Source organism: Staurois parvus, unplaced genomic scaffold (assembly GCF_062004578.1).
Source record: "Staurois parvus isolate SC_StPar_1 unplaced genomic scaffold, SC_StPar_1.0 ptg000166l, whole genome shotgun sequence".
NCBI classification, from domain to species: domain Eukaryota; kingdom Metazoa; phylum Chordata; class Amphibia; order Anura; family Ranidae; genus Staurois; species Staurois parvus.
The window spans coordinates 3,924,803-3,938,772 of NW_028317962.1; the positions used below are offsets into that span (position 1 = coordinate 3,924,803).

At 40.4% G+C, this 13,970-nt stretch overlaps 1 protein-coding gene across 2 annotated transcripts in view; it reads left to right on the forward strand.

The window, feature by feature from the left end:
- The window catches only part of ASTN1 (astrotactin 1), a 715,149-nt gene that overhangs the window by 416,149 nt on the left and 285,030 nt on the right, over nucleotides 1-13,970 (forward strand). The gene's annotated exons all lie outside the window — the stretch shown is intronic.

The window sequence follows — 13,970 nt, forward strand, 5'->3', positions numbered from 1 at the left end:
CCAGTTATAAGAGGGTGTGGACACTTATGCAACCACATTATTTAAATTTTTTATGATTACTTCCTCCACCTAAAAGATTTCATTTTGTTTTTCAATTGAGTTGTACAGTTTATAGGTCACATTAAAGGTGGAAAAAGTTCTGAACTGATTTATCTTTGTCTCATTTTTTTACATCACAGAAATCTGACATTTTAACAGGGGTGTGTAGAATTTTTATATCCACTGTATGTGCTCAGTGGACCCTAAGCCTATTTGGGCCTAGCACATAATTGTGAAGCTGTCTTTCCTTGTTGAATAGGACTCTGGACCCAAGGTGGAGAGCTAGGGGAAGATGACCTGTAGAGGGGGAAGGAGTCTGAGGATCCTGGTATTTCCTTGGAGGGGATGCACAGAGGTACCCATTGTCTGGCTGTGATGCTCCATGGTCCGTGTTCTCTTGCAATGTGGAGTGGAGTCGGAGTCTGGTGTTGCTTGAGGTATCTGAAGGCCTAACCCTCTCTCTCTGTGAGCCTGGAGCAAATAGGCAACTTTGAAAAGGCCAAAAGTAACTGGCGCCCAAGGTTTCAATCCTCCACTACAGCTATGGATCCACTTGGGGTAATGTCAGCCCGTCCTGGCACTGGGGGGTTATTACACTTGTGTTTACCTTTTTTCATCATTTGCTGCTTCTTGATGCAGCTGATTCAATACAGCCACTTTGCAGTCACTTAGGGGTTGAATGTTCTAAAACTGGAAAGTGCAAAATGTGGTGCAGCTGTGCTTGGTAGCAAATCAGCTTCTTCAGCTTGTTCAATTAAGCTTTGACAAAAAACTGAAAGCTGATTGGTTTCTATGCGCAGCTGCACCACATTTTGCACTCTTTAGTTATAGTAAATCACCCCCTAGATGTCTACATGCACTCACTCCAGTGATAGTTTCACGGCATTTCTTGGGTTGGTTTTTCATGTAGTCTCCATTGGAAGCCCAGGTTGACAATGCAGAAGACAGGGACAGAGTGTTGTCACCCTATAACAGGAAGTGACTGAATGGGGAACTTCATGCTAGAATACCCAGGCATTATTTTTATGGAAGTTGAAGAATTAAATATATTGAAAATGACTTGTGACATTTTATATGAGATTTTTAGTGATTGCGTTTGCATACTGTATTCCATTAGTTAAAAAGCTCAAACCCCTTTAAAACAGCAAGAGAATCTGGATATGGTTGTAGCAAGCTGCATACTATTGCATACTCCTCCCTCCTCCCAGTGCAGATCTCTAATACCTGTTTGTCTTCATTCACTGTCTGCTAGTCTTAACAATGTCAGTAGCAGCTGCCCATAAGCAAACCACCAGGGATTCAAGGCTTTTCTCACATACTGCACTGCAGTGCTTTGTGCATTGCCCTCGAGTTATGTTAAAAGCTACAGAGGTAAGACAAGAATGTAACAACCTTTTCCTGCATGATGTGAATAGTCTGAGGACATCATGCGCAGCAATGGAGCCATTGATCGTCTCCTGAGCTGTGATCGGTTATCTCACATGAATGCCAACGGAGAGTGGAAAAGAAAAAGACTGCAAGTCATACAATGGTTCCTACCAGACCAACGAGGGCACAGCGTGAATTCACTGCACATTCTTATCCTGATACTTCCTATTAGAACATGTAAAAGGGATGTATTAGAGATTCCAGTTAAAGATTTTTAACAAAAGCGTTTCAGCAAAAATTACAACTGTAGGTTAACCAACCTTTTATACAGATCTACAGTATTAGACAAAATACTTTTAACCTTACTTTCAATACTCCAAAATATAGTAAAATCACCAAACTATGAAATTCTTCTAATTGGAAAAATGCCCCCTACCTTTTGCTCAAGCCTTTCTAATTATACTGTTTTTCACGTCTTGTTGGAAATCAATTTAGGCAATAAAGTGGTTGTAAAGGCTAAAGGTTTTTTTACTTTCATGCATTCTGTTCATGAAGGTAAAGAGCCTTCTGTGTGCAGCAGCCCTTCCAGCCACCCCTAACACTTACCTGAGCCCCATTGCGATCCAGCAATGTTCACAAAAGCCTCAACTCTCTGGGGACTCTCCTTCCTCATTAGCTAAGACAGCAGAGGAAGCCATTGGCTCATGTTGCTCTCAATAGCAGCCAGTGAGTCAATGAGGAGAGAGGGGGTGGGACCAAGCCTCGACTCTGTGTGTGAATGGAAACACAGAGCAGCAGCTTGGGAGTGAGCCTGCTTGGGTGCCTCATAGCAGGCTGCTTGCTCTGAGGCACATGGCATGAGGGAGGGGCCAGGAGCACCAGAGAAGAGGTGTGCTGAGTGTAATCTGAGACTTGAATGATGGGAAAGGACACACCCCCTTCTACACAGTCTCATAGGAACATATGCATAGCTGAGGCTGTCAATCACCTTCTGTGTGCTGGAGGGGGGTAGGGTCATCTCCTGGGATTCTGTGGTGTCAGGATAATTTGTCAGAAGTGACTAATGGAGATAGCAGAGGGATGTGACAAGAGACTGAAATCATACTATGTGCCTTGGATTGAGGCTAGTACACACTGTAGAGGGATGTGCTCTGCTCATTTTTTTCATTTAAGAGGTTTATAACCACTTGGAGCTAATAAAAAACACTGAGGATTTAATACTACATTAAACAGTTACAAAGGGAGAAATTGAGGTGGGTAGGGTCGTCTCCTGAGATTTTGTGGTGTCAGGATAACTTGTCAGAAGTGACTAATGGAGATAGCAGAGGGATGTGACAGGAGACATAAATTATGCTAGGTGATTTGGATTGAGGCTAGTACACAGTGTAGAGGGATGTGCTCTGCTCATTTTTTCATTTCAGAGGTTTACAACCACTTGCAGCTAAGAAAAAAACACTGAGGATTTAATACTAAATTAAACAGTTACAAAGGGAGAAATGTCGTACTTAATTGAAAGTAGGGAAAATAATAATAATAACGATAACTATAGCATCCATTGTATTTATCACTGTAAATGTGCACATTTATGGAGCTCTGTTTAGTGGCATGACTAAAGCACAGGAGCTCTGAGATTCCATGCCATGGAAAATTGCACTTATGGATCTTCGAAGAGATGGAAGAAGCTGATGGGTGATTCAGTGTCCCAGCATGCACTTATAACTGAAATACCAGGTTTCCGTGGACTGGCTTTTTTAAGTATTGTTTCTTGCCACAAAATAGCTGCTTGATGGGTACACTTTTAAGTGCTTTTTGGTTTGTGCGCTCTTAAAGTTAGGCAATGCAGACTCTTCTTGACCCTTCTCGAGAGCTACAGAGAACATAACATTATAATCTGCAGCAAATGGATCAATTTTCTCTCACTCTTCCTCCACTTGTGTAAAGAAAGAGCAGAGTCCTGACTGCTCAGTACCAAGGGCATACAACCGATTGAATACCCGTCATTGTCACTTTACATTAACTCCAGCCGTGCCACATTTCTCATTGTGCCGAGCCCTCCGGCTCCTCTTCTCTTGTCCCTTTCCTTTTTATCTTGTTCCACGTCACACAATGTGTTTCATCGCTTCCCTTCTTGCATATCTTCTTCTCTCTCATTCTACCATATTATTATACAGGAACAACCTCTATTTTAGCTATAATTTTCTTTGGAAATGAAAGCAGGCCCATTTCTTCCCAGACCATCCAGCCATTACTGCTGACAGCATAGAATCCTAGTTGTACGAAGAATATAATTATGGAAACATTATATTGGAGTAAACAGTTTTTAAATATCCACTTATCATAGAGAGCACAATTTCAGCACCACCCTCTGTGGACAGCTCCCTAGCATCCTAGAATTTGGTGTTTTAAAGTTCACTGTCTCACTTGCTCTCCTTTTCAATTAAATGATATCTTATGTTTAATTAAAATACCAGAATTACTTTGGATTTGGAGTTCTCGGCACTAAAAATAGCAAAGGATGAACATAAACTATGCCAAGCCGTATCAGATCGGAGCCTATTGAGAACGGGGCTTTTTGCCTGCCGCAGGGTCAGATGTGAAATTCTTTTAATAACAAATCTTAAATTTGATAGAGATTGCTAATCAGTAAAGCTTATTGTGCCATACATTTCAAAGGAGCAAAACAAGCCAGAGTGAGATAACCTAGAAGAGATTCGGCCGATAAAGGCACGCTCTAGTCAGACATAAATATTTTGCATTTAAACTGACTCGGGGGTACATCATGCTTTTCATCTTCTGCACCTGGCCACTAACTTTAATCTTCGGTGCCGCTAGTTAAAGGTTTTTTATATCCTTATCTTCTAAATGGTTATGAATCTGATTAAATGCAAGCAAATGTGTTCATTGGTTCAGGCACCGTACTTCTGGTCCCTCTGCAGTTTAGCCACATCAAAGGACCAGAGGAAGGTTTCATAGCATAGAAACATGTAACAAGAGGCATCGGTCTCTTCTAGAAACCCTGCAAGAAGCCTGCTAAAATCTGTCAGTGCTAGAACCTATGCGTTTTATAATATTCAATGAGGAAAGATTAAGTGGCCTTTTTAGAAGGGTTTTTTCTGGGCACAGAGACTTCTATTTAAAGTTTTGGGAAGGTGTAAAAAATGCTGTAAAGTAAAAATGCTTTCAGAAATGGAAGTGTTAATAGTTATTTTTTATCAATTAAAAAAATTAAGTTAAAAAAAGTTAATGAGCAGAAGAACAATCCAAATCAAATCAATATATGGTGTGACCACCCTTTGTCTTGAACACAGCATCAATTCTTCCAGGTATACTTGCACTCAAAGTTTTTCAAGGAACTCGGCCGGCAAGTTGTTCCAAACATTTTGAAGAACTAACCACAGATTTTCTATGGATGTAGGCTGCCTCCAATCCTTCTGTCTCTTTATGTAATCTCAGCCAGACTTGATGATGTTGAGATCAGGGTTCTGTGGGGGCCAAATCATCACTTTCTGGAGTCCTTGTTTGCTGAAGATAGTTCTTAATGACATTGGCTGTATGTTCAGGGTCATTGTCCTGCTGCAGAATAAATTTAGGGCCAATCACACGCCTCCCAGTTCATATGGCATGATGGATTAGTATATATCTGTATTTCTCAAGATGAAGGATCCCATTATTCAAAATGGGCCTATTCACATCTGAGTGTCTTGTCTTTTGTAGCCTGTTGCATGAAGCTTGAAAAAATGCATGGCCAAGGGAGCACTCTAGCGAGAGTAAGGACTAGTCTGTCTGGTCAGAAAGGGATGGGAAATCTAATCAATAGGGACATAAAAACATATTTGCTTCTAAGTGCAGCAGATTAAATAATGTATTTTTTAAAAATGCAAATTAGCCACTCATGAAGTAGGGATAAAAGCATATATCAAACTAAAAGCCATCATCTATGAGGACTTGGGTTGTCTGAAGCAGATGGGAGCAACATTGTCAGTGTTAGGAGATGCACAAGATCAAAACCAGAGAATATATCAGCTCAGTAGTCAGTCTGCCAGCATGGGACTTTGGAGAAAATGACATCAGATGCCAAAGGGTGTGAAAGGGCATGGCCACATGCTTAAAGCAGCATCCCCTCTATCACAAGCCTGGCATAGTGAGGAATGCCTATACTTCTTTTATATGCATACAATGACCAGCAAACCCTGTCCACCAAACTTGGGAAGCCAGAATAAAAACACTGATGTATTACTGCAGCTCCGAGGTTGCTTTACAGAGATAGAAGAGGACTGCTAATCATGCAAAATGATGCATACCAATTGTTACTTTTGTTTGCCAATTCCCTCTAGCATTCTCTAGATTTGTTACATTGCATCTCTTGCTATACAACATAATATGCTCCTCAGTTCCATCTAGTGGCTATAATATGGTATTTCACTGCTTCCCGTAAAGCAGAACTTTACCTATAACAACTAAAAAATAATGTTCTTTAGCAGGGGTCTCCAAACTTTCTAAACAAAGGGCCAGTTTACTATCCTTCAGACTTTAGGGGGGCCGGAAGTTGGTGGGAATGGGAAGAATAGTACCCCATCATTGGTGTCAGTAAGAGGAATAGTGCCCCATTATGGGTGTCAGTGGGAGGCATAGTGCCTCATTATTGGTGTCAGTGAGAAGAATAGTACCCCATTATTGGTGTTAGTGGGAGGAATAATGTCTTGTATCAGTGGGAGGACCAGTGCCACAAGGGGCCATATAAAGGCAAGCAAAGGGCCTCATCCAGCCCCCGGGCCACAGTTTGGAAACCACTGTTCTTTGGTAAGGAGCATACAGTCATGGCCAAACATATCAGCACCCCTGCACTTCTGTCAGATAATGCATCACTTTCCACAGAATGTTGTTGAAATTACAAATGTTTAGGCATTCTCACGTTTATTTCTTTTGTTTGTATTGATAGGACACAAAAAAGTGGAGAAATAAAAATCCAGATCTGAAACATTCCATGCAAAATCCACAAAATGGACTGGACAAAATTATTGGCACCCTCAATTTAATATTTGGTACCACATCCCTTGGAAAAACTAACTGAAATCACTTGTTTCTTGTAACCATCAGTTAATTTCTTTCACCTCTCTACTTGAATTTTGAACCACTCTTCTTTTGCCAACTTCTCCAGGTCTCTCAGATTGGAAAGATCCTTTCCCCACCAGCTGTTTTGATATCTCTCCACAGGTGCTCTATGGGATTAAGATCTGGACTCATTGCTGGTCAGCTCAGTACTCTCAAGTGCTTTGTCTTATCAATTTCTGGGTGCTTTTTGATGTGTGCTTTGGGTCATTGTCCTGCTGTAAGACCCATGACCTCTGATGGAGACCCAACATTCTGTCACTGGGCCCTATATTGCACCCCAGAAATCTTTGGTAGTCTTCAGAATTCATAATGCCATGCACATGGTCAAGACATCAAGTGTCTGAAACAGCAAAGCAACCCCAAAACATCAGTGAACTTCCACCATGTTTGACTGTAGGGACTGTATTTTTTTCTTAAATGGCCTCACTACTTTTTCTGAAAACAGTAGAATGAAGGTCTTTACCAAAAGGATTTAATTTTGTTTCATCTGTGCACAGCACATTCTCCCAAAGGATTTTGGCTTCCTCAGGTAAGTTTTGGCAAACTCCAATCTGGCTTTTTTACGTTTCTGTATCATCAGTGGGGTCCTCCTGGGTTTCCTACCATAGAGTCCCTTTTCATTCAGATGGTGATGTATAGTGTAAGCTAACACAGTTGTACCCTGTGCCTGAAGGTCAGCTTGAATTTTTCTGGAAGTTGATCAAGGTTCTTTAGCCACCATTCAAACAATCCTTTGTTGCAATCAACTTTTCTATTTCATCCGCGTCGATTAGCTACAGTACCATGGGCTGTAAACTTCTTGACACAGTGGACAGTGGACACAGGGACATTAAGATCTCTGGGGATGGACTTGTAACTTTGGGATTGTCCATGCTTTTCCACAATTTTTGTTCTCAAATCCTCAGACAGTTCTTTGCTGCTCTTTCTCTTCTCCACGCTCCATATGGCAAACAGAGACATACAACAGAAAGGTTGAGTCACTTTTTCACCATTGTAACTGGTTGCCACTGTGATTTCTATATTGTCAGCACCTGTTAATTGATACAGGTCAGTTTAATTACAAATTACAGGAGCATCAGAAACTTGGAATACAATTATTTCTTACAATTATGAGAAGGTGCCAATAATTTTGTCCAGTCCATTTTTGGGGTTTTGCGTAGAATGTGTCAGATTGGCTTTTTATTTCTCCACTTTTTTGTGTCATACAGTATGAATACAAACAAAATAAATAAACATGAAAATGTCTAAACATTTGTAATTGCAACAATTTTCTGGGCAAAGTGGTGCATTATCTGACAAAAATGGAGGGGTGCCAATGTTTTTGGCCATAACTGTACATTCTACATTAATAATTATGCTACCAAAATTAGTGCATGCTGCAAATTGCCTCCAGCTTTGCTCCTGTTTCTTCATTTGCTGAAGCCCAGAGCCCCTGAGCCGCAGTAAATTTTTAGGCTCTCAGCAGATCCTCCTCTAGATTTTTGACACAGTGCCTAAAAATTGAGAGCAACTGACCATGTGCAGAGCAGGGTGAGACTACATATTGTTTTTTCATTCATATAGGCACATATTTTTAATGTTTTACATAGCTATACCTGCAAAAGGGGCCAGCCTGAAGTAATCTAACAGGACTTAAGTAACTAAAGTTTCATTTTATCTAAAGCACATTTTTTGAAAGAGAAAGTCTAAATAAGATTTGCTTTTGCCCAATTAGAACAGAACAAAATGTACATACAGATTTGCTGAATCAATGGCTATGCAAATTTTTTTGTTATAAAAAGAGCCCTAAGTGTTTTCACACTGAGAGGGTTCCTGGTATACTGTAGTTCTTTTGAAATTGCAGCAGAATTTTGTTTAGGGTTGTATATAAATACAGATTGCTAGAGTTCTTTCAATAAAAGTTCCAAATTGTATGATGTTATTGTCAAATGATACAAAAGTAGCATAACTATACTATGCCTGTAAGTTAAAGAGAACCTGTGCACATATGTTTAAACATGCAGTCAAAACACTTTAAAACAGGCCCTTATTCATATATGTATCTATAGGCATAGTGGAGGAATGTGTTCCAATTTGTTCACTGAAACAATTAAGTACTGTCCATGATACTTTTTTATTTGCACTAATATACAATTTTCAGGACAAGCTTTCGGGGGATGTCCCCTTCTTCAAGGTCCAAGCAGTACCACTTCACAAAGTTCACTTCACTAAGAAAATCTTTGTGAAGTAGTACTGCTTGGACCCTGAAGAAGGGGACATCCCCCCAAAAACTTGTCCTGAAAATTGTATATTAGTGCAAAAAAAAATATAATGGACAGTACTGTTTCTGTCACAAGTGCACTGACATGGCTACAGTCACGTCAAGCAATTTGTTCATTGAAATCTTATCAGATATTTTCTGGAAGAGTAGACTTTTGCAGCCTACCAACCGTCTAATGAAAACACACATTAGATGTTTCTAAGCTGACCAAAACTGTGTTGCTGGCAGGTTCACCAGGTGAAAAGTAAAGGGAAAAAAGCAAATTCAGTAACCATACCTATGTACTAGGGAGCTGCAATACATTACATTTTGTTCTTAGATGTAACCAAGGCCTTATTCACGTAGGTGACAAAAGGCTGAAAATATGACAGGCACAAAATTTTCTGACACCTGCAGAGCCATGTACAGTCTACCATACAAGTGAAAGGCTGTATGCAGCTAGGTGGTGAGCACTTCAGCGTAGCAGCACTAGGATCATCGGTTCAAGTCCCAATCATAGCACTACCTGCATGGGGTTTGCATTTTCTCCCTGTGCCTGCATGGGTTTCCTGCCTAAATTGGCCTTAGCAGGAATACTATTAGAAATCACGGGGCCCTGTACAACCTACTTGACAGGGCCCCCTTTCTACAATATTTTCACTAAGATACACTAAGATCATTAGTAGCGGGTGCAAACACAACATAGCTCACACAATTCCTGCTAAATCTAAAAGATAAAACTGTTTTGTGTTAATAAATAAATAAACCTCTGTGTGAATGGGGGCAGGTTATGTAATGGGGATGCAGTGACTGTACAAATCAGCATCAGGTCCTAATTTGACAGGCATGTTGGTGTAGGTCTACAACCCTGAACACAGACAGTGTGCATTCGGGGCCACTCACCAGAACATGCACATCAGCTGTGTGTACAGCCGCTGCTTTCCCATAATGTAGAGCCTTGTACATCTAGACCTTGTGTACAGCTGTCTGTATTTACTAGATCTGATCCCCTGTAGTTCCTCCCTGCAGCAGCTTAAAGCCAGTGGTAGGGGGTAGGGGAGGAGAAGCTAAATTTCATCTGCTGCAAGGGGGAAATACAGGGAATTGGTTCCAGTAAATGCTGCTCCTACCACACCGATCAACCCCTCCTGTCCCCTTCCTTCTGCTTGTTAGCTGCCTGGGCCCCCCCTGTTGAACTGATAGATCCAAGGCCCCGTACAGGAGTGCTGGTGGTACCCCCTTATCAGCATCCTTGGGCCCTAGTATATGAGTGTGAGTTAGGGACCTTACATTGTAAGCTCCTTGAGGGCTGAGATTGATGTGAATGTATCATATAAACAATATTTAATATATATGTAAAGTGCTGTGTAAAGATTGACAGCATTATAAAAGTACCTGTAATAATGGGGCCATACTCATGAAAATGTCGTACAGTAGCATTGGCATTTAGCTATGCATAACTAATTTCCCAAATGCAAAACTTGTGTTCAGTGAATACATTGTACACACATGTGCAGGTAAATGCTGATGCTTCTGTGTATCAGCATTACATGATTATGGTCACATGCAGCCATTTACTTGTATGGTGGGCTGCATGCGACACCTGCAGCTCCCCAGACATGGGGAAACACCCAGAATTTTACGGCCGGCATATTTTCAGCTTCTCACCATCCTCATCCAGGTCACATTTCTGTTTTGTACCTTTAGTATATTACAGTTGTCTCGGACTTCCTCTATAACGACACTGCTGCCGAAATGTGCCCGTAACATCTCATATTTACAGCAGTGTTAAATTATTTGTGCACAATTTGCTGCAGCATTCATGTGAACAACTTAATAAGATTGGATATTTTGTTCTGCTGGATATATAAATGGGAGCTAATACCTTTTTTTTTTTTTTTGCGCACACTGCTGCTTGTCATATTAGCTGAACTCTAGAAAAGATCTACTTTTTTTTTCCAGAATTGATTTTTAGGTGTTCATGCCCAGAACTGCATTCTCATTTTAAAGGGAAGGCAAAAAAATATTATGAACAATAAGAGAATATGAAATGCTCCAAGATAATGCAAGCATTGCTTTTCCTTGTAGCATAAAATGGCTTCATTGTTAATTTAATGTAAACATCCTCCAGTAACTGAACAGAAAATGGTTTTGGTTATTCCTGAGAACTAATTTAACATGAAATATACAAATAAAGTGATATGATAATATTTCTCATTCAAGCAGACTTTACTTGATCTTCTATTATTCAGTCTTGTTCTATCCGGATATCAAAAGATGTTCGATGTGCTTGTATTATGCAAAGCATGGCTTTAAAAATTCATTCTTGTGTTTGTTCCCATTGTCTGTATATTTTGTTTACTGTAGTTTTTTTTTCTCCTAAAGTGGACCTATCTAGAAATGTATTTATTACAGATACTTAGTGTATATAGCGCCTTCCACTTAGGTAGTGCTTTATATATATATTATACATTCACATCAGTGCCTGCCCTCAAGGAGCTTACAAATTAAGGTTCCTAACCCAAATTCATACATACACATACTAGGGCCAATTAACTTCCGGCTTGTCTTTGGATTGTTAAAGGAGATCCATACAGGGAGAACATGCTGACTCCAGACAGGTAGTGCCATGGCTGGGATTCGAACCAACAACCCTAGTGCTGTTAGGCAGAAGTGCTAACCACTTAGTGCATTGTACTTGTTTAGGCCACAAATAACAAATGCCGATCCACACTCCATCATCAGAGGGTATGGCTAGGAGGTGTTGGATTCACCATTAGTTTAGTTTCTTAGCAGGGATTAGGCTCTATAGAGTGAAGGGCAATGGCTATGGTAGTTAGAAATGCTAATCACTTAGTACACTGTACTCGTTAAGGCCACACATAAAAATTCTGATCCACACTCCATCATCAGAGAGTATGGCTAAGAGGTGTTGGATTCACCATTAGTTTAGTTTCTTAGTGTGGATCAGGGTCTATAGCGTGGAGGGCAATGGATATGGTAGGCAGAAGTGCTAACCACTTAGTACACTGTACTCGTTTAGGCCACACATAAAAATGCTGATCCACACTCCATCATCAGAGGGTATGGCTAGGAGGTGTTGGATTCACCATTAGTTTAGTTTCTTAGCAGGGATTAGGGTCTATAGAGTGAAGGGCAATGGCTATGGTAGGTAGAAATGCTAATCACTTAGTACACTGTACTCGTTAAGGCCACACATAAAAATTCTGATCCACATTCCATCATCAGAGGGTATGGCTAAGAGGTGTTGGATTCACCATTAGTTTAGTTTCTTAGTGTGGATCAGGATCTATATCGTGGAGGGCAATGGATGTGGTAGGCAGAAGTGCTAACCACTTAGTACACTGTACTCGTTTAGGCCACAAATAAAAATGCTGATCCACACTCCATCATCAGGGGGTATAACTAGGAGGCATTGGATTCACTGTTTGTTTCGTTTCTTAGCATGGATCAGGGTCTATAGCGTGGAGGGCAATAGTTATGGTAGGCAGAAGTGCTAACCACTTAGTACACTGTACTCATTTCGGCCACAATTAAAAATGCTGATCCGCACTCCATCATCAGAGGGTATGGCTAGGAGGTGTTGGATTCACCATTAGTTTAGTTTCTTAGCATGGATCAGGTTCTATAGCATAGAGGGCAATAGTTATGGTAGGCAGAAGTGCTAACCACTTAGTACACTGTACTCGTTTCGCCCACAAATAAAAATGCTGATCCACACTCCATCATCAGAGGGTATAGCTAGGAGGTGTTGGATTCACTGTTTGTTTTGTTTCTTAGCATGGATCAGGTTCTATAGCGTAGAGGGCAATAGTTATGGTAGGCAGAAGTGCTAACCACTTAGTACACTGTACTCGTTTAGGCCACAAATAAAAATGCTGATCCACACTCCATCATCAGAGGGTATAGCTTGGAGGCATTGCATTCACCATTAGTTTAGTTTCTTAGTGTGGAGCAGGGTCTATAATGTGGAGGGCAATGGCTATGGTTAGTCAGTTCTAGCAAAATGAGCCTCTGAAACAGTGTTAAAGCAGAACTTAAAGTGATACTAAACCCAAAAGCAAACAATTATTATATATATATTTTTAGATTTGATGGCTGTATTAGTTCTCTTTTTTTGGGCTTTCTTTTGTTTTCACATGGTGATCTGCCCAGTAAGTCTGATGTTAAGCTCTCCTGCAAATGCATCAGTTCAGAGTGTTAAGACAACTCAGTTACTACTGACAGGTGTGCTTACACTCATCAGCTTTTATTTATTCATGTTAAACCTTTTTTCCAAAAGGAAAAAAAACTGTTTGCGGTAACTGCTTTTGTAACTGCAGCGTGAGCTGGGGGTTGGCTTCAATGTGTTTGTGTACCTAAATCTGCTAGTACATCTAACACTCCTCTCCCACCAGATAAATATCCCTGCTGTCTGCTGTGCCCCCTGGGCTCCTTCATCCAGAGTGGGCTGCACCCTAATATAGGAGGTGTGTTGGCCAGATCATCAGGTGAAAAGAGAGGGAAAAAAATCCACACAAAAAGAAAACTAATGCAACCACTAGGTTTGATAAGCTGCGATATAGTACATTTTTATTTTGGGGTTTTATACCACTTTGACTGTATCTATCTCCACCATCTAAAAGTGTTATTTCTTTCATTTTTATTATTCAAATCAAACTCACTCATACATCCATGTCTCCATGCTTTTAGTTGTTGAGAAATTTTCTTGAAAACACCACCTTAATTTTTCTAGCCATGGCCATCTTAAATAAGGGCAGATGATTCATGTGGCATTTGCTTCCTGAAATCCACCTGCCCTTAGCTCAGGCATGCAGACAGGAGGGTCTGCTTAGCAGAAAAAGCCCTTCCTCCAGATGAAAAAAAAAATACCCATGAAGACTCCTGGGATGTATGATGACATAATTTTGGCCTAGGCCAGAAACAAGGAAGTAACTGAATGTAAAAAAAAAAGTAAACATACCTTCCTATCTATTTACTACTGCTAGCAGCATAAGGATTAAAATAGTCAATGTTGACTGAGAGAGTAAAGTTCCACTTTAGGTAAGTTCCAGGGGTTACAAGTAAATAAAAGTTCCACACCCATGGTTTAGGAGCCAAGAACTCTTCATTTCATGATGAAAATCCATCACTTTTCAGGTGGTTTTACAGCACAGCCAGAAAACTGACCATTCTGAGATGAAAGTGCTTC